Below are 20059 nucleotides of genomic sequence, written 5' to 3'. Positions count from 1 at the left end.
TTTCTTTAACCCAGATATACTTTGGAAAGTCTGACAGCTGTAATTTGACAATAGTTCCTCCACACTTTAGAAATATTACATTATTGCTACGTATTGCTGCACTCCAGTGGAGGTGAAGTGAGCACAGCCGCTGTGCACATTGTAGGTTTTATCCTGTGCAGCTTATTTACGCTGTAGTCATGGGAAGGTCATTGTCTGTGTGTGTAACTAATAAGGAGCATCTGTTCCAAGGGCTGAGTTCCAGTTTTCCTGAAATATGTGCTGGCTGAAATTTGGTTTCAAGCATGAAAAAAAAAAACAATTCTACAGTAAGATTTAAGTAAACCCAATAATTGATTAATTTTTAGTCTTTTTTTTTAGACCATAAACAATACAGTACTTCTCACTTTATTCCAGGCCTCTTGTCATACAACAACACAGAAAAAAAATGATAGTTTTCATTGCTAAAGGGAAGCTGTCACCAGGTTTTTGCTGCCCCATCTGAGAGCAGCAGGATGTAGACACAGAGACCCTGATTCCAGCAATATATTTATTCCTGGTCTGTTTGCTGTAGTTTTGATAACATCACTGATTTATCTGCTGCAGATCTACCAGTTTTCTGAATATTGAGCTCTGTATAATCCCGCCCACACCGTTTATTGGCAGCTGTGTACACTGTGCATAGTCAGAAAGCTGCCAATCATTGGTGGGGGAGGTACAGAGCTCATGAATATGGAGGACTACCTGGTAAAAGGTATACTAGGCCTCTAGTGATAATCTCCTGCTGATAAAACAGTGATTTTTTCAAAACTACTGCAAGCAGCCCAGTAAGTTACACAGAGCTGCAATCAAGAGTCTCTGGTGACAGATTCCCTTAACCCCTTCACGACCAATGACGTATATTTACGCCATCGGCCGTGTCCTTGCCTTCGATGCAGCCTCACATGCTGAGCCCGCATCTTTCCCCCCACTTTAACAGCCATCAACTGCCTCTAACAGCTGCGGGTGGATCCACTTGTGGCTGTTAACCAGTCAATCACTGACAGCGGCATTTAACATGTGCAGACTGGAAGCACGTCATTGATCCCGCCCATAGATGCACCCATCATGTCATTGCAGGGCGCGAACTGGTTGTCATGACAGCTGAAGACTCCCGTGTCTGTCATCACACTCTTCCGGCAACTGGTCGGCGTTCATAGGAGATAGTGATGTTTCCATACATAGCAGTGATAATGTACAGTACAGGCGATCAGTCGATTACAGCTTCAAGTCTCCTAAGGGGACTATTAAATAAAGCAAAAAAAAAAGTTTTAAGACATAAAAAAAGCACAAAAGTTCAAATCACCCACCCTTTGCCCCAATAAAAATAAAGCAATTTAAAAAAAATACACATATTTGGTATCACCGCATTCAGAAATGTCCGATCTATCAAACTATAAAATAATTAATCAGATCGGTAAACAGCGTAATGAGAACAAAATCAAAACCCCAGAATTACCTTTTTTTTGGTCTCCGCAACATTGCAATCAAATGTAATAACAGGTGATCAGAACATCTTATCTATCCCAAAATGGTATCAGTAAAAACGTCAGTTCAGGACGCAAAAAATACGCCCTCACCCGGCCCCAGATCCCAAAAGATGAGAACGTTTCGGGTTTCGGAAAATGGTCACAAAAGCGGAAAAAAATTTTGGAAAAATTTCTACGTTTTTGAATGGTGTCATTCAAAAGTACAACTCTTCCCGCAAAAAACAAGCCCTCATACGGCTATATGGCTGGAAAAATAAAAAAGTTATGGCTCTTGGAAGAAGGGGAGGAAAAAACTGAAAATCGCCCGGGGGTGAAGGGGTTAAACAAAGCTGTATTCCAGCCTGTAGTAGACAGACTATAGTGCCAAACAGAACACTCAGTGATCAGTACTGAGGGTATATTCCTTTCCATCCTCTTGTATAAACAGGACTGGAATAAAAAGACTGTAAATGAAATTATCTTCCATTTACTTGTATAGTCCTTTTAAATTTTATTTATTTATTTTACTCACTTATATAGTGCCATTAATTCCACAGCGCTTTACAGACATTATGGGCACTGTCCCCATTGGGGCTCACAATCTACATTGCCTATCAGTATGTCTTTGCAGTGTGGGAGGAAGCCAGAGGAAACCCACAGAGAACATACAAACTCCTTGCAGATGTTGTCCTTGGTGGGATTTGAACCCAGGACCCCAGTGCTGCAAGGCTGCAGTGCTAACCACTGAGCCACCATGTTGCCCTAATTTAAATGAAGTGATATAAATCTCAGCGAACCTACAAGTAGCAGTGATTTTTCATCTTGCCATGATTCCTGAGTATTTGTGTTGTCTCCATCATATATTGCTGTTATTGCCCTTTAGACAAGGACTGGGTTTTGTTATCGGCATCACTAGCACGGGTCGCATGCAGCTCCCTAACCATCTCATTATCGAGGATCCTTTGAGAATACTCCATGTGTAGTAAATAGCTCTCTAGCTAGAACCTAGGGGAGGGGACGGTAGAGACACAGCGTGGAAGTTGTAGCATATTTTATCCTTGTGTTACTTGTTTAGTATTGTTTTTTCATCTCGTGTAGCTGGAGGATATTTTGTTATGTTAAACTAACATTACGTGCGTGAATTTTTGTCACATTTATGTTTGTATATTTATATATATTTTTCCTTTCCTACTCTTTTTACTTGTTTTTCACTCTAAACTTGGGGGAATCGTATTTGTGTCTCATGTATGGCCATACATATAATATATATGGCATTCATCTTCCTCAATTCCCTCATACTAGCATGACGACCTGCTCATCACTTGTGCCCTCAATTCAGAGATGCCAGGGGACAGTCAGATGGTAGTTATATTCATTACAATTTGGATCCTGCTGAATCAAGTCACAGAAAATTACTTTAAGTGGCTAAGTTCATATGTACTGTGATAAGGCTACTCGCTCTGCTGCACTCGGAGGTAGATACGGAACACTGTCTCTTTAAATTTCTTGTTTATTTAAAACAGCATAAACCACGGTAAAGTTCATAAAATAAACACGGCCCTTCTGACATAACAGTAAAGAAAAAGAAAAGGTACAGAACAGTCCTTACGTCGGCCGTGGTCCGGCCAGTCGATGGTTAACAACAGTACACGGTCCAGGTTAGCACAAAGCACAAGCCTCTCTCTCTGGAGCTAGCCTCTCCATACACTGAACAATACATGACTCAACAGGATGGCCATTTATGTCCCAGACCACACCACGGGGTGGAGATATGGTGAACAGCCTCTCACCCGTTCTACAGCTGTTCATCTAAAAACCTGGCCCATTAAAAATGTCTGATTAACCCTCTCAGCACATACCATGCTGGAGAAGACTTCCAGGTTTCACATCACTGAAGCTAATAGCCTTAGTGAAACATATCTCCCCTCCAGCACTTTAGCAGTGACTTTGTCACAGTACGCATTAAAAAAAATTCAGATTTTCATTCAGAAAAATCTATACATTTTTCACCTCTATTGTCATCCATTTTTATATTTTAGCAGTGAACAAAATTTAGAAGACCAAATTCAGTTTGCCAAGCTAATAAATGTCAAACTTATCTGTAAAAATCAGATACCATACGGGTGATCCATAGGGGATGTGATTTTTTTTTCACACCCATAAACTTGAATAGTCGAGCTTCATCCGAAATATGGAAGAGAATAGTTCTCATCTGAGCAACCTAAGTAAATAACATTGGTCCTAATGCAGTATGTTTGATGTTTATTCATGGACAGCACTGAAAATATGGTTATGTGAATGTACCTCATCACTGAATGATGGTGTCCATAATTAACGGTGGCTCAGTGGGCATTGTGAAAATTGTACTGCACAGTAGTTAAAATATGATATCTTCTTTATAATGACCTATAGCCTATGTCCCAATTTCAGAGATGTGGATCGATTCTTCACTGATCGTCTCACCTTCTTGTGAACAGTGCTCGCCAGTTCTGCACATGCTCAGATGGAAGTCTTTCGGCTAGCCTAGCTGCACTGTGCTTATTACGGCACATGCTGGTTTGTATCCTTAGGCTTCTTTAGGCTCCATGGACAAGAATAAATTACACTGAAATAAATGGCACACCATCCATGCACAGTGAAACGTATTTCTTCAGCAAAGGAAATGCGAATACCACACTAGAACCAGGAGATGGAGAGCGCCGTCGGGTGAGAGAAGGGAGTGAAAAACAACCACTAATGAATCATAGATGCATAGTTAATATGGTTGACAAATGTTCATCGATTCTACAGAGGGTTGAGAAATGATAAAGGGAAGGGGCACAACCACAATGCATGATCCAGTCCACTCAAAAAGACCTAGTCTTTCCCTCCTGATCCCAGTTGTCGATCTACTGGAACATTCAGAAAAATACTTGACATTTACATAAGCATTTATGTCATTTTTTCTTAAAAAAAACTTCTAAGCCCTCTTTGAAGCCATCAATGGTTCCCACTGTGACTAGCTCTTGCGGTAGACCATTCCACAGATTCATAGTTCTTATGATAAAGAATTTGTGTCCTCTGGAGATTGAATCTTTCTTTTTCTAGACAGAGGGAGTGCACTCTTGTCTTTAGAGGGGGCTTTATATGAACAACTTTTGACAATACTTTTTTTATGTGCCATTTATGTACTTGTACAAGGTATTCATGTCCCCCCCCTTAGAAATCTCTTCATAAGTCTACAACGCAGTGTCTTACAGTTCCAGCAAAGTGGATGGGATTTATAGAAATCTCCTGCTCACTGTGCTTCTTATTTACACTGTGTAAACTGACCCGCGGTGCGTGTTTCAAATCCGCAGCATGTCAATTTCTCTTGCGGATACACTGAGTTTTATCTGCTGACTTTCCCCATAGATTAACATTAGATGCAGAAAATCCGACAGTAAAAAACGCACATGTCTTTTTAGCACGTTTCCACAGCGGAAACACATAAAAAATGCATGTAATTCGCACCTAAGTATATCAGTGAAGTTCAGTGAAATCAAAATACCAGGAAGTTTCAAGAACAAGGCAGCTTTATTTAAACCATGACACACCAAACAGACAAAACCCGTAGCATCAAAAATGCGATAAAAACTCATGTTAAAAAAATGCAATCAAAAACGCAAGAAACCTATTTTAAATAATAGGTGCAAAAATGCTGCAACACCAAAAATCCACCAAAAAGCTCATTGTGGGAATTTAGCCTTAATAAACTTAATTCTTTTAAGCTTTTGTCATGACTAAGAACCTCCATGCTCCTTATCATTTTGTGGCTCTTCTTTGTACTGAACTGCATTTTCCAGATGAGGACCCACTAATGCTTGGTAAAGTGGTGTTTTTACGTCCCTCTCTTGTGAGTCCATGCCTTTTTTATACATGACAGTATCTCTCCTAGTTGTACTCCCCTAAAACATATGTTGCCTGCACATTATTAATGCCCAGCTGCATAAACTTGCAGTAAAATTATATTGACCAAACAATTAAAGATGGATTCAAAGCTGTCGTAGGACTAATAGCAATAGTCCTTTAAGCTGACAGATCCACTTTTAATGCCTGCATGGGCATGTTCTTGGCTTGTTGCATCTGTGCTCGGTTTTATATATTCTCCCAATAGGTGTCACGCAAGGTGTGGTTAAGACTAAGTACAACACTAGGGGAAGGGAGCCCAGACGCTAGGGAAAGGGGGAGTGGAGATCTCCTAGACTCATCTGATATCACCCTATCTCCCCCATCATCCCTATATTGGTTCCTTACCAATCGCTGCACAGGAACTTAAACCCTGTATTTCCCTAGAACTTGGCCCTGGATAGGGAAAGGGGGGGTGAGCACTAGTCAGTCCCTACTAACAACTAAAGACAACAAGGGAGTCAAACACGGGGGAAAGTAACTTAGCTTTTAGCTTGATCCGACTTCAGAGACATTACACCACACGTCCTCCTAGCACCAGAGAGGAGGCAAACAGACTGCAATAGCTCCAAACCTTCATAAGGGAAACGTGAATATCACCAGCGCCTCCCTGTAGCAAACTTAAAGTATTTAAACACCCAGGCCTTGGTGTCAATTAACAGGAGGGAGGTAGCCGCTGGGTCCTAGAGTGAGACAGATTTAAGAAAGTATCTGTAATGCCAAACGAAGAGATCTTCTGCAACCAACTGCAGGACGACTGTGTCACATCTGACACACCCGTTACAATGGGCCAACAGACTCTCCATTACCGCCTCCAGATCACTGAGTGCATTAGGTATTGCCCCTCTTCTGTAACTATAAGGATAAATCTTCTCCTTTCTATACCACTTTCCATACAATCTAAAGAATTCTACTATTAATATTAGTACTTAGTCTTCATCCATGTGTTGCTCTCTGGTCATATTGTGTATAAATTTATTTCTGTTGCTTATGAAACATGAACATATTCCAGAGGACGGTAAAGGAGTTATTATTACTCACTGTTCCCAGTTTCGCACACAATCTCCATTATTTATTGGGGTTTTTCTTGGTGTAGGGGAGAAAAGCAAAGTACCTGGGGAAAACAGAAAAACTCCCTTCTAATGTTGACCCTGGTTATCCTCACGCACATGACTGCAGTTATGAAAGTCTACATCGCTAACTGCTGAGACCCCGTGACGTTCATAGTTCATGGTGACATTGGCTATGTGCACACTGTCTTTGTACACTCATGGTAACCTATATCCCAATATAAAAGGACGATTCCCATGGATGTCATAAAGTGGTAGCCATCCTTTGTAGAATCCTATTGTAAAAAACTTATAACGTATACTTTGTTTTACTGGATCCCGTTGTTTGGAGTAGTGTAGTCTACAAAGCTATTTTGCACAGTGGTATCCTGTAAGTAGCCATATACATGAAACTGATCCTTTTTCTACAACAGGATTTTTAGGGTGGCAAATGCCACTGTATGGCCCCTGTTAGAGGCATTTGTTGAATGTATTCATACTAGGGCACACATGTCAAACTCTGGCCGGTGGGCCAAATTTGGCCCTCAGGATGATTATATTTGGCCCATGACACCATATGGAGGACTATGTGGGGCCCATTATACTGTATGGAGGACTATGTGGGGCCCATTATACTGTATGGAGGACTATGTGGGGCCCATTATACTGTATGGAGGACTATGTGGGGCCCATTATACTGTATGGAGGACTATGTGGGGCCCATTATACTGTATGGAGGACTATGGGGGGCCCATTATACTGTATGGAGGATTATGGGGGGCCCATTATACTGTATGGAGGACTATGGGGGGCCCATTATACTGTATGGAGGACTATGGGGGCCCATTATACTGTATGGAGGACTATGGGGGCCCTTTATACTGTATGGAGGACTATGGGACTATGTGGGGCCCATTATACTGTATGGAGGACTATGTGGGACCCATTATACTGTTTGGAGGACTATGGGGGGGCCATTATACTGTATGGAGGACTATGTGGGGACCATTATACTGTATGGAGGACTATGTGGGGCCCATTATACTGTATGGAGGACTATGTGGGGCCCATTATACTGTATGGAGGACTATGGGGGGCCCATTATACTGTATGGAGGACTATGGGGGGCCCATTATACTGTATGGAGGACTATGGGGGCCCATTATACTGTTTGGAGGACTATGGGGGCCCATTATACTTTTTGGAGGACTATGGGGGCCCTTTATACTGTATGGAGGACTATGGGACTATGTGGGGCCCATTATACTGTATGGAGGACTATGTGGGTGTAACGGGTCTGGGAGGCGGAACCTCTGAGCTACTATACAAGGGGGCGGTCCTTGTAAGGGAGCGGGTGGCGACCAGGGAAGACGGGCAGGCAGTCACAGCAGGTGACCGGGACAGTCTCTGAGTGAACGGGCTGGAGGTCACGGCAAGTGACCGGGGCAGTCTCTGGATGAACGGGCAGGAGATCACGGCAAGTGACCGGGGCAGTCTCTGGATGAACGGGCAGGAGGTCACGGCAAATGACCGGGGCAGTCTCTGGATGAACGGGCAGGAGGTTACGGCAAGTGACCGGGGCAGTCTCTGGATGAACGGGCAGGAGGTCACGGCAAGTGACCGGGGCAGTCTCTGGGTAAAGGGTTGGTACGACCTGTGGCGGCTGATGGTAGACGTGAGCTCCCAGGTGAGCAGGCGAGAGTCTCTGGATAAACGGGTGGTCACAGCATGTGACGGCGGAGCCTCCAGGAAGACCAACAGACAGGCGGCAGATGAGCGCTCCCAGGTGAGCGGGCAGGAGTCACTGGACAGGCAGGTGGTCACAGCACGTGACGGCGGAGCCTCCAGGTAGGCTAAGCAGGCAGGTAGCAGATGTGCGCTCCCAGGTGAGCGGGCAAGCTGGTCCATAGACAGACTGACAGGAGTTGTAAGGCAGACCGTCGGACCTCAGGCTAGCAGGCAGGTAGCTGATGTGCGCTCCCAGGTGAGCGGGCAAGCTGGTCCTTAGACAGACTGACAGGAGTTGTAAGGCAGACCGTCGAACCTCAGGCTAGCAGGCAGGTAGCAGAATATCAGGCAGGAATAAGACAGCAAGCTGGCAGGAATCTGGCAGGTAACTGGCAACGGGACCTGAGGGCTGAAGCAGAGTAGTGAACAGTGCAACAACATTGCTCGGGCACCTCCATTTTGGAGGAGGTGCCTTATATATGGTGAAGTCCTCCGGCCATTGGCCGGGGACTCCTTAGGACGGCGCGCGCGGCCCCTTTAAGAGGGAGGGAGAGCGCGCGCGCCCTAAGCACAGTGGCCGGGAAGGAGCGCGCGCTGCCAGCAGAGCGGGAGGAGGACGCCGGGCACGGAGCAGAGCGGTGAGGGGAACAGCGTCCCTGCCTAGCAGAGGGCAGGGACGCCGGCGCTACGGTACCCCCCCCTTTAGGCCCCCCCTTTTTTAGGCCAGACAGAAATTTAGCAAGGATAAGAGGGGCATGGATGTTCTCCCGGGGCTCCCACGTTCTCTCCTCAGGACCAAACCCCTTCCAATCTACTAGAAAAAAGGTCTTTCCTCTTACCCTTTTGGTGGCAAGAATGTTCTCTACCTCAAACTCATCCTCAGCAGAAACCGGAGCAGGAGGCGTACCTGTAGACTTGGAAAAAGAGTTAAGTACCACAGGTTTGAGGAGAGATACATGGAAGGAGTTAGGGATCCGTAAGTTGGCCGGGAGTTTCAATTTATAGGCCGCCGGGTTGATCTGACTGATGACCTCCAGAGGACCGATGAACCGAGGCCCTAACTTGTAAGAAGGTATCTTGAGTCGGACATATTTAGATGAGAGCCAGACTTTATCTCCAGGACGAAATTGTGGAGGATCCAGGCGTTTTTTGTCAGCGTGTCTTTTCATCCGTTCGGACGACTGAAGGAGTGCGGATCGGGTACTCTCCCAAATGGAGGAAAATTTGCTAACGAGAGATTCCGCAGCCGGGTTGTCCACAGAGGTGGAGACAGGAAAAGGAATCCGAGGATGCTGACCGAAGACTACAAAAAACGGGGATTTGGAGGAGGATTCGCTCTCGTGATTGTTATAAGAGAACTCGGCCCATGGTAGGAGATCCACCCAGTCTGAATGATGGGCATTAACGAAGTGCCGGAGGTAACTGGTCAGGTTCTGATTGATCCGCTCCACTTGACCATTGGACTGTGGGTGGTAAGCGGAAGAGAAGTCCAGGGTGACGTCTAGCAGTTTACAAGTGGCTCTCCAGAAGCGTGAGGTGAACTGTACCCCACGATCCGACACGATGTGGAGGGGCAGGCCATGAAGACGAAAGATGTGACAAATAAAGTCTTTAGCTAGCTCGGGTGCAGACGGGAGGCCTGGCAGGGGAACGAAATGAGCCATCTTGGAGAAGCGGTCAGCGACCACCCAAATGACCGTACAACCGGCAGAGACTGGGAGGTCAGTTATAAAGTCCATTGCTATATGCTGCCAGGGGGCAGCAGGTACAGAAAGCGGAAGGAGGCGACCGGCTGGCAGATGTCTCGGAACCTTGTTGCGGGCGCAGGACACACAGGCAGAAACAAAGTCTATTACGTCCTTGTGCAGGGTAGGCCACCAGTAGTGCCGGGTAATAAGCTGGAGAGTCTTTTTCTGACCGGCATGGCCAGCCAGTTTAGACGAGTGACCCCAGTGAAGGATCTTCTCCCGATCAGGTACTGATACGAACGTCTCTCCGGGAGGGAGACGATTTAGACTCACGGGAGCCACCTGCATTACTCTGGCGGGATCGATGATGTGTTTCGGATCTTCCTCGAGATCAGACACCAGAAAGGATCGAGACAAGGCGTCCGCCTTGACGTTTTTGTCAGCCGGGCGAAAATGAAGAACAAAATCAAAGCGAGCAAAAAACAAGGACCACCGAGCTTGGCGCGGGTTAAGTCTCTGGGCATGCTGGAGGTAAGCCAAGTTCTTGTGGTCAGTGTAAATTATTACCGGGTGAAGAGCCCCCTCGAGCAGGTAACGCCACTCCTCCAATGCCAGTTTGATGGCCAATAACTCTCGGTCTCCTATGGAATAATTGCGCTCTGAGGAGGAGAAGAGTTTAGAGAAGAAGCCGCAAGTTACCATCCTCCCGGAAGATGATTTTTGAGTAAGTACCGCTCCGGCTCCAGAGGAGGAGGCGTCAACTTCCAGGAAGAACTGCTTGTTGCTGTCCGGGCGATGCAGCACCGGGGCGGAAGAGAAGGCCTGTTTTAAGGAAAGAAAGGCCTCCTCTGCTTCGGGCGGCCACTCTTTGGGATTAGTACCCTTACGGGTGAGCGCGGAAATTGGGGCAGTCCGGGAAGAGAAGTGTGGTATGAAGAGGCGGTAGTAGTTGGCGAAGCCCAGGAACCGCTGAATGGCCTTCAACTCCTCCGGTCGAGGCCATTTCTCGATGGCAGACAGTTTTTCTGGATCCATTCGTAGGCCGGTCTGAGAAATAATGTAGCCTAAAAACGGAAGCGAGGTCTGCTCAAAGAGGCACTTCTCGTATTTAGCAAAGAGGTGATTCTGCCTGAGCCTGAGCAGGACCTGACGAACGTCACTCCGGTGAGTCTGGAGATCCGGAGAGAAGACCAAGATGTCGTCCAGGTACACCACTACGCAGGAGTAAAGAAGGTCCCGGAAGATGTCATTGACCAACTCTTGAAAGACGGCAGGAGCGTTACAGAGACCAAAGGGCATTACCAGATATTCATAGTGGCCGTCCCGGGTGTTGAATGCCGTCTTCCATTCATCCCCCTGACGGATACGAACCAGGTTGTACGCCCCACGGAGGTCCAGTTTGGTGAAGATTCTAGCCCCCCTCAGACGATCAAATAACTCCGGAATGAGCGGAAGGGGGTACTTATTCTTCACCGTGATCTGGTTAAGGCCTCTATAGTCTATACAGGGACGGAGAGAACCGTCCTTCTTTTTGACGAAAAAGAAGCCTGCTCCCGCCGGGGAGGTAGATTTCCGGATGAATCCCCTGGCCAGATTCTCCTCAATATATTCGGACATCGACCGGGTCTCAGCAGCGGATAATGGATAAATACGCCCACGGGGAGGAGTAGTACCGGGTAACAGGTCGATAGGGCAGTCGTATGGTCTATGAGGGGGTAGTGTCTCTGCCTCCTTTTTATTAAAGACATCAGCATAAGACCAATAAGGAATCGGAAGTCCAGGTAGATTAGCTGGGGTAGGAGAAGGACGGACGGGATGGACGGGAACCAGACAGGTCTTATGGCAGTCCTGTCCCCAGCGAAGGACCTCTCCGGTCTGCCAGTCAAGCACGGGTGCATGTCTCTGGAGCCAAGGTAGACCTAGCAAGAGGGCGTGAGAGAGTCCAGGCAGAACATGAAAGGAGATACTCTCAGAATGCAGCATTCCCACCTGCAGAGTAATGGATTCGGTGATGAGTTGGATGGGGCATGGTAAGAGACCCCCATCCTCGGCAGCAACAGACAAGGGTACAGCCAGAGGTTTGGTGGGGATGCGGTATTTCTCTACCAGGGACTGTGAAATAAGATTCCCGGCTGCTCCAGAGTCAAGTTGGGCTAGTTCGAAATAACGGTTCTCCCCGCAGACGATTGAGACTGACAGCAGCAGAGATGGAGAGGATTTATTCTTGTCTAGGTCGACCTCTCTGAGCGAACCTAGACACAGGCGTTTCCCGACCTCTCCGGGCAGGCACGGATCCGGTGCTCCTTACTGCCACAGTAGAAGCAGCTCCCCTCGGCACGGCGTAAGTCCTGACGGGTTTTGACCATCTTGGTCTGGTCGACCTGCATAGGCTCAGGAGAGTGTACCTGGGGAGAGACGGAGGGAGTGACGGGTTTCTGAAAAGTAGGAGCTAGACGTGGAAACCTCCTCTCACGGGTGACCTCTTTGGCACGCTCCTGGAACCGTAGGTCAATCCGGGTGGCAAGAGTTATTAGGTCATCGAGAGTGGTAGGAATGTCCCGACCGGCAAGTTCATCTTTAATACGGCCTGACAGACCCTCCCAGAAGACGGATACCAGAGCGTCGTTATCCCAGGCCAGCTCCGAGGCAAGGGTACGGAACCGTATGGCATATTGGCCCACGGTGAGACCTCCCTGACGGAGGCGTAGCAGTGATGATGCGGATGAGGTCTTCCGTCCGGGTTCGTCGAAGACTTTCCGGAAAGCCGTGAGAAAGGCAGGCAAGTCGGACACCAGGGGGTCTCCTCTCTCCCATAGAGGATTTAGCCAGGCCAGGGCCTCCCCGTTGAGATGGGACATGATGAAGGCAATTTTGGCCCGGTCGGAGTTAAACTGGTGAGACAGGAGTTCAAAGTGCAGGGTGCACTGATTTATGAAGCCCCGAGCCTGGGCGGAGTCGCCTCCGAAGCAAGGAGGTGCAGAAAGCCGTGGTCCGGGGTAGGATACCATGGTATTAGTGGGCAGCGGAGCTGCCGGATTGCGAGTCATGGCACTGGCGGAGGTTACTGGCGGAGCAGTCAGAGTGTCCAGGCGAGAATTGACATTCCGCAGGTGACCCAGGATGGACTCCTGTTGGGACCTCTGACGGGACAGTTCATGACACAGGTCCGAGAGCGAGGGAGCTTGGGTGCCACCGGGTTCCATGGCCCGAGCAAACTGTAACGGGTCTGGGAGGCGGAACCTCTGAGCTACTATACAAGGGGGCGGTCCTTGTAAGGGAGCGGGTGGCGACCAGGGAAGACGGGCAGGCAGTCACAGCAGGGACCGGGACAGTCTCTGAGTGAACGGGCTGGAGGTCACGGCAAGTGACCGGGGCAGTCTCTGGATGAACGGGCAGGAGATCACGGCAAGTGACCGGGGCAGTCTCTGGATGAACGGGCAGGAGGTCACGGCAAATGACCGGGGCAGTCTCTGGATGAACGGGCAGGAGGTCACGGCAAGTGACCGGGGCAGTCTCTGGATGAACGGGCAGGAGGTCACGGCAAGTGACCGGGGCAGTCTCTGGGTAAAGGGTTGGTACGACCTGTGGCGGCTGATGGTAGACGTGAGCTCCCAGGTGAGCAGGCGAGAGTCTCTGGATAAACGGGTGGTCACAGCATGTGACGGCGGAGCCTCCAGGAAGACCAACAGACAGGCGGCAGATGAGCGCTCCCAGGTGAGCGGGCAGGAGTCACTGGACAGGCAGGTGGTCACAGCACGTGACGGCGGAGCCTCCAGGTAGGCTAGCAGGCAGGTAGCAGATGTGCGCTCCCAGGTGAGCGGGCAAGCTGGTCCATAGACAGACTGACAGGAGTTGTAAGGCAGACCGTCGGACCTCAGGCTAGCAGGCAGGTAGCTGATGTGCGCTCCCAGGTGAGCGGGCAAGCTGGTCCTTAGACAGACTGACAGGAGTTGTAAGGCAGACCGTCGGACCTCAGGCTAGCAGGCAGGTAGCAGAATATCAGGCAGGAATAAGACAGCAAGCTGGCAGGAATCTGGCAGGTATCTGGCAGGTAACTGGCAACGGGACCTGAGGGCTGAAGCAGAGTAGTGAACAGTGCAACAACATTGCTCGGGCACCTCCATTTTGGAGGAGGTGCCTTATATATGGTGAAGTCCTCCGGCCATTGGCCGGGGACTCCTTAGGACGGCGCGCGCGGCCCCTTTAAGAGGGAGGGAGAGCGCGCGCGCCCTAAGCACAGTGGCCGGGAAGGAGCGCGCGCTGCCAGCAGAGCGGGAGGAGGACGCCGGGCACGGAGCAGAGCGGTGAGGGGAACAGCGTCCCTGCCTAGCAGAGGGCAGGGACGCCGGCGCTACAGTGGGGCCCATTATACTGTTTGGAGGACTATGGGGGGGCCATTATACTGTATGGAGGACTATGTGGGGCCCATTATACTGTATGGAGGACTATGTGGGGCCCATTATACTGTATGGAGGACTATGTGGGGCCCATTATACTGTATGGAGGACTATGTGGGGCCCATTATACTGTATGGAGGATTGTATGGGCATCACAGTTGGGCATCATACTGTGTTGGGGTCACCATACTTTGCCAGGGAAGTTGAGGGGGGGTACAGTAGGGCCATAATACCATACGCGTGGAGAAATTCACAGTGTGGGTATGATACTGTGTTTGGGGGGGCACTTTTGTTGGTGTAATACTTTATGGGGGCAATGAAAGGGCAATCTAGGGGCTTCAATTAAAAGTAGTGTGTAATGTGTATGTTATCTTAAAGGGAATCTGTCAGCAGGTTTTTGCTACTCCGTCTGAGAGCAGCATGATGTAGGGGCAGAGAGCCTGATTCTAGGGATGTATCACTTACTGGGCTGCTTGGTACAGTTTTGGTAGAATCCCTGTTTTGTCTGATGTAGATGTAGCAAAGGTAAGACTTCTGGGCTGTTTATAACCTCACGCACACCCCTGACTGGCAGCTGCTGTTAGAACTCTCCTGTTAGGTTTTTTTTAGTTTGCTGGTCACATGACCATTTTTGCCTATTTAATCCGGCTCCGCCCTCCTGGTCTTGCTGGACTTCATTGTATTTACTACTCTTGAGCTAGCTTGGTGCTCTGTTGCCGTTCTCTGTTAGTTTTGCTAGGTCTTCTGACCTCTATGCTTTTTGTTGTGTGTTTGTCTTTGACTGCTACTATTTCTGCTAGGAGGTGTCCAACTTATCCCAGTCCCTAGTTCTTGTAGGGATCCCTCCCTCACATCTATAGGTCTTCGTTCAGACTAGCCGAGGACTTTAGCGGGTCTGATCGCAGGATCAGGTTCCCCGTTACATCGTAGGGATCTAGTTTAGTTCTATTGTAGGGACAGTTCTCCTGTCTTTCCTTAGTCCCTGTAGCAGATCATAACAGCTGCATATGTACACTGCATTTTCAGCAAGCTGCCAATCAGTGGTGTGGGCAGGGTTACACCGATTTGCCTGACTGGTCTGCACATGTTGTCCTCTAGTTATATTCTCTTGCTGATAAAACACTGATGGTACTTAACAGCACACAGCCCAGTAAGTGACACATTCCTGGAATCAAGGCCTCTGTCCCTACAGTATGATGCTGTCAGATTAAATAGCAAAAACATACTGACAGATTCCATTTGAATTCAGTATTGGGGACATTTTAATTGAAACTCTTTTTGATCTTTTGCTTTCTTACTATTTAAAGAGTAACCTACCACCAGTCTATGGCTGCCCTTTTTATTTAAGAAAATAGTGCTCAGCCACAGATTTTACTAAATAGCACTTATTATCAAGTATGAGGATAATTGTCCCTAATGCACGCTAAAGGACCGACTTTCTTGTGAAAGTCGGGTCCCAACTTCCCATGTATGCTGAATGTGATTGCATAAGTCTCCGTGCCTTTGTCCCTCACTGTGAAAACACAAGATCTCCCGTGTTATTACAAGATCTTGTGCTTTGAAGTAAACCAGTGCTGCTGCCATCTCATTTACTATGCAGTTACCAATCGATAACACTGTAATGAAGTTGCAGATCTGCCCAGTAGGGATGAAAGGACCCATGGATGTTCGGGTTCAAACGAACTTTAATCCAAAGTTCGGTTGGGGTACCAGAACTCTACCTGAACTTGAACCCAAAACCCATAGAAGTCAATGGAGACCCAAAATTTTGGTGCTGTAAAAGGGCTTTAAAATGGTCGTAGTAAGGGCTAGGGAACTGCCAAATACTCTCAACGAGTTTTTCTCTCCATCAGAAGTACGAACACTAAAACAGACTTCCATGAGAAGTCTGTGTTCGGAGATCAGCACCTGAACCCCGAACTCTACAGTTCGGGTTCACTCATCTCTACTGCCCAGAAATTGTTTTATTTCAAAATGCAAGATCTCCTGATAACATGCAAGTTCTCAAGCTTTTATGGTGAGAGGACCAGTGGAGGGTTATGGGAACCTACCTGGCATGACTGGATCCCACAACCTAGAAGTTGGGACCTGACTTCAGCTAGAAAGTCAGGTCCTTTAGCCTTGATTTATGGTCTCGTATCAGCATTTTTGTTAATAAGTTATGTTAAGGGCTCATATAGACATCATTGAATCTCTGTTCGATCTTGGACCACAATGCACGGACTGGCTCATAGAAATACATGAAGCTGTCATGCTCCGTTCAGGAGACCCCCGGGTTAGGCTAGCCCATGCATTAGCAGTCCGTACCCGAACCGATTTGCACAGCACGGACGTCTGCATGATCCCTTAGTAACAGTCTGTGGCTGACGAATGTTTTAATCAAAAAGGGCAGCCACCGACTGGTGATAGGTACTCTTTAATTTATATTATACTATATAATGAAGCTTAGTCACCATTTCTATTAGTACTTAGATACTTAGGGGGTATTCATTATCAGAGTAATTTTTAGGTCAAATTTTCTTGTGACTGCATTGACATTATTTGCACCAAATTTATGAAAGTTCTGCTCAATGTCTGATAAATTTGGCACATTTTTACTTATAAAAGTTCTATCTTTTGATTTTCCACTTTTTATGCTCCCTCCACACACACACTTTTTTTTCCATAAAAACAATGATCCCGATTAGTGATGAGTGAGCATGCTCGTTACTCGAGATTTACGAGCATGCTCGGGTGTTTTCCAAGTATCTTCAGTGTGCTCGGGTGTTATGTTTTCGTCACTCCGTGCTCATGATTTGCAACTGTTTGACAGCTTTAATACATGTGAGGAATGCCTCATATCACCCGAGCACACTGAAGATACTTGGCGAGCACCCGAGCATGCTCGCCGAAAGAGTTAACAGAACATACTCGCTCATCACTAATCCCGATTTATCAAAGCAATTTTGTCATAAAAAGCTTTAAAAAGTTGCAACTCGTTAGTTGCACTAAAAGTTTGTGACTTTCTGTATTTTCACAACAGTTTCTCCCAGCTTCACCAAAATGGATGGAGCTGGGGTGTTATACTACAACTTGTTTAATTCATGACCATCTGTGGTGTAACTTATGCATAAATCTTGCTCCAGTCAGGGAATGGGGTAAGATCTCTGGCATGGCGCATTGAGGCGAACACCACTCATCAGAGTTTTGAGCCTCTTAATGAATCAGGATCTTCTGACTCCTATATGTCCCCTAGTCAAGAAAATTGCCGGTCTTGATGAATCGGGGCCAAAGTTTGATAAAATGTGCATCTTTTTGACATAAAAAAAACTTGTTGACTTCGGCACCTCAATTGTGTAGATCTGAATTGCTTATATAAGGGATTTATTGTGATAGTAGAAAATATATTTCATTTTTGCTAAGATTAATCAATTAATTAATCTGTTGATTGTTGAATCTTCATAACATTCAGCTATAGAATAACACAGAGTGCTGGAAAAAAAGAGGTGTAAAATGAGTAGTTAAATAGACATTGAATGTAAGCATAGCTTGGTGCCGCTCATTCCTCCCCCACCTCACGAGTTCATGTAAATAACTTGATCGGCCCCCCAAATTGTAAAATGCCCCGTCTCGTGTAGTCATTGAAGTAAAGTTTAAATTGGATTCTGACTGAATGTTTTAAGTAGATGGGCCGACAGACAAGTGACGCTCACTGTTTCCATCTTTATGATTTACCCTTGTGGTTGTCCTTTGAGAGGCTGACCCAGTCATGGGGGTCACCCGTGTAACACTGATTCGTCTGTGTCTGAGAATTTCTATGCTAATTGTAAATTCTTCTGGGCAGATGGTTATATGGCTGCTCTGTACATCTAAACAATGACTCACTATGTATGGATCACGAAAACAGCACTTGCACTGGACTGGGCAGCCGCTTTATTCATGGTTATTTTATGGGAGGTCCAAAGTGAAGATGTAAATGTATTTAAAATCATAAAAACCTAAAGATATAAGGAATTGCATTAGTTATTCAGACTGATACAGCCCCCATCTGTTGCCCTGAAATGGGCATGTTCTGTCATATGTTTATGTGGGCTTTTATGCTGCTACACAAACAATGCCACTTATACATTAGTACATACAGTGCAGACCAAAAGTTTGGACACACCTTCTCATTTAAAGATTTTTCTGTATTTTCATGACTATGAAAATTGTACATTCACACTGAAGGCATCAAAACTATGAATTAACACATGTGGAATTATATACTTAACAAAAAAGTGTGAAACAACTGAAAATATGTCTTATATTCTAGGTTCTTCAAAGTAGCCACCTTTTGCTTTGATGACTGCTTTGCACACTCTTGGCATTCTCTTGATGAGCTTCAAGAGGTAGTTACCGGAAATGGTCTTCCAACAATCTTGAAGGAGTTCCCAGAGATGCTTAGCACTTGTTGGCCCTTTTGCCTTCACTCTGCGGTCCAACTCACCCCAAACCATCTCGATTGGGTTCAGGTCTGGTGACTGTGGAGGCCAGGTCATCTGGCGTAGCCCCCCATCACTCTCCTTCTTGGTCAAATAGCCCTTACACAGCCTGGAGGTGTGTTTGGGGTCATTGTCCTGTTGAAAAATAAATGATGGTCCAACTAAACGCAAACCGGATGGAATAGCATGCTGCTGCAAGATGCTGTGGTAGCCATGCTGGTTCAGTATGCCTTCAATTTTGAATAAATGACCAACAGTGTCACCAGCAAAGCACCCCCACACCATCACACCTCCTCCTCCATGCTTCATGGTGGGAACCAGGCATGTAGATTCCATCCGTTCACCTTTTCTGCGTCGCACAAAGACACGGTGGTTGGAACCAAAGATCTCAAATTTGGACTCATCAGACCAAAGCACAGATTTCCACTAGTCTAATGTCCATTCCTTGTCTTCTTTAGCCCAAACAAGTCTCTTCTGCTTGTTGCCTGTCCTTAGCAGTGGTTTCCTAGCAGCTATTTTACTATGAAGGCCTGCTGCACAAAGTCTCCTCTTAACAGTTGTTGTAGAGATGTGTCTGCTGCTAGAACTCTGTGTGGCATTGACCTGGTCTCTAATCTGAGCTGCTGTTAACCTGCGATTTCTGAGGCTGGTGATTTGGATAAACTTATCCTCAGAAGCAGAGGTGACTCTTGGTCTTCCTTTCCTGGGGCGGTCCTCATGTGAGCCAGTTTCTTTGTAGCGCTTGATGGTTTTTGCAACTGCACTTGGGGACACTTTCAAAGTTTGCCCAATTTTTCGGACTGACTGACCTTCATTTCTTAAAGTAATGATGGCCACTCGTTTTTCTTTACTTAGCTGCTTTTTTCTTGCCATAATACAAATTCTAACAGTCTATTCAGTAGGACTATCAGCTGTGTATCCACCTGACTTCTGCACAACACAACTGATGGTCCCAACCCCATTTATAAGGCAAGAAATCCCGCTTATTAAACCTGACAGGGCGCACCTGTGAAGTGAAAACCATTTCCGGTGACTACCTCTTGAAGCTCATCAAGAGAATGCCAAGAGTGTGCAAAGCAGTCATCAAAGCAAAAGGTGGCTACTTTGAAGAACCTAGAATATAAGACATATTTTCAGTTGTTTCACACTTTTTTGTTAAGTATATAATTCCACATGTGTTAATTCATAGTTTTGATGCCTTCAGTGTGAATGTACAATTTTCAAAGTCATGAAAATACAGAAAAATCTTTAAATGAGAAGGTGTGTCCAAACTTTTGGTCTGTACTGTATATACTTTATTTGATACAATGACATCCTTTTTGC

At 46.7% G+C, this 20059-nt stretch overlaps 1 protein-coding gene across 4 annotated transcripts in view; it reads left to right on the top strand.

The window, feature by feature from the left end:
- FYN (FYN proto-oncogene, Src family tyrosine kinase) overlaps nt 1-20059 on the top strand; it is a 204077-nt gene that overhangs the window by 136768 nt on the left and 47250 nt on the right. Inside the window, exon 4 of one of the 4 annotated variants that reach the window (XM_073675867.1) lies at nt 3918-4043. The exons of the other annotated variants lie outside the window; for them this stretch is intronic. The gene's annotated coding sequence lies outside the window, so the exon portion shown is untranslated. The remainder of the gene's footprint in view (nt 1-3917; nt 4044-20059) is intronic. 4 annotated transcript variants of the gene reach the window in all.

The sequence above is a fragment of the Phyllobates terribilis genome, unplaced genomic scaffold (assembly GCF_046119375.1).
Source record: "Phyllobates terribilis strain yellow unplaced genomic scaffold, ASM4611937v1 Scaffold_3__8_contigs__length_932513732, whole genome shotgun sequence".
In the NCBI taxonomy this organism is placed as follows: Eukaryota; Metazoa; Chordata; class Amphibia; order Anura; family Dendrobatidae; genus Phyllobates; species Phyllobates terribilis.
The sequence above is the reverse complement of the archived record's forward strand: the minus strand, read 5'-3'. Positions and strand labels throughout refer to the sequence as shown.